Here is a 1,729-nt window from a genome sequence, read left to right on the forward strand (position 1 = left end):
TAGCTTTAACAGTTCAGCTACTATTTTACTAAAACACCAGAACCAATATTTTGAGCCTTTTAAAAAAAAGAGGGTTAATTTGGCCTTATTTCATAATGGTTAAGCTGCTTTTGGTAAGACTTTATGTATTCCCTTTTCTTCTCCTCAAAAACGCCAATGAAAAGATTTCATATTCAAAATTTTGTTATTTAGTGCTTTACTATGTGACTTAAAACAATAAATCTGTCAAGGTTTAAGTCAATAAAATACTGTCTATATTCCAACCATAACTTTTCAAAACATATACTGCAGAATGCATGATATTTTAATTCTTTGATGATATATTGAGAAAAGATATTCCACATCATTAATATATTATTCACACAGTGAATCTATAGAGCATTAACTTTTAAAAATGCTGGAATAAAAAAAAAGACATTTACCGTGTCCAAGGCTCTTGTTAATTGTACACAATATAAACGCAATAAAGCAAATCATACCAGTTTTTTTAGCTTTAAAGATAAAAAATAACCTACTCAGTGTGAAAACAAATATGTACCCTGTTCCGTGTGACGTTCTGCTTTTACTCTGTGACTGCCATCGGAGTTTCCTCTGTGAGTGGAAGGGAATGTCTGCCAGGTGAATGTATCCTGTTCTCACAGAGGTTACTTTCTGAGATAAACTCTCTCCTGGGAGGGTATCAGGTGACTTCCTTAGGTGTGCAGGAAAAGCAAGCACAGTGTAGATTATTTTCTTGTCCCTATCTGGTCATGAAGCCTCAAGATGGCATGGCTGGTGGTTGAGCAGGGAAGAAACACCTATTTCTCTCTGGTACACCTTTCCTGCCTTTTTAGTTCTCTTTCAAAGTTTTCGATATGCATGTTTTGAGGGTATGCTAAGGTCTCTCATAAGTACCTCATGAACTAAGTGGTTCTTTGTAACATTTATGCAGTATCTGGGGTAAGAGAGAATAATACAATTAAAAGGAAAGTTAGGGAACCTTCACTTTTAATCCCCAGAAGTGGTCGCATATGTCTGTGGGTAGATGGGTGCCACATGAATTGTCAACGTGTGTCATGGGAAGACAGAAAATGTCTGGAACAAGATTTCCACTTTGAAGGCTTTGAGAAGAAACTTTATTCAATAAAATAGACAACACTGGTGTTGAGTTGGAAAAAGACATACCAGACATAGTTCTGGTTCTAGATGAATGTACCTATAGTTGAGGAGGTAACATATATACATGTAAACAACTAAGTCATTTGTAAAAAATAATAGCATAAAAGGTTCCACAAGGTAGATTTTATTCAAGGACTAAATGAGTACATTTTATCCATTTGGGGAAGGAAAGAGTGTAGCCTGAGATGGCTCTTTTGAGGAAAGAGCCGATGTTTAGGATAGGTATAGCAAAAGAGCCAGGCATGGGAAACGTGGGGAAAATTATAGAAGTGCACAGTGCATAGTGAGGTACGAAAACACAAAGAAATGGTCAGTCACTCAGTTGGTTGTGCTGGCTGATTCATGAAAACAGGAAGCGGAAATGAAGGTCAAAAGATAAAAAGAGTCAGATTTTGGGGGGCCTTGAATAAAGGACAAAGAAATCCAAATTTTTTTCTGCCAGAGTGTAATTGAATGGTTTTGGGCAGAAGTATGTGTAAAATCCCATGCATGTGTTTTTAATAGGAGCTTTTGATAGTAGCATTATGCATAAATTTTCCTTCTAATTTTGTACTATATTTTCTACAAGTAT

This window comes from Propithecus coquereli, unplaced genomic scaffold (genome assembly GCF_000956105.1).
Source record: "Propithecus coquereli isolate 6110/MARCELLA unplaced genomic scaffold, Pcoq_1.0 Scaffold192, whole genome shotgun sequence".
NCBI classification, from domain to species: Eukaryota; Metazoa; Chordata; class Mammalia; order Primates; family Indriidae; genus Propithecus; species Propithecus coquereli.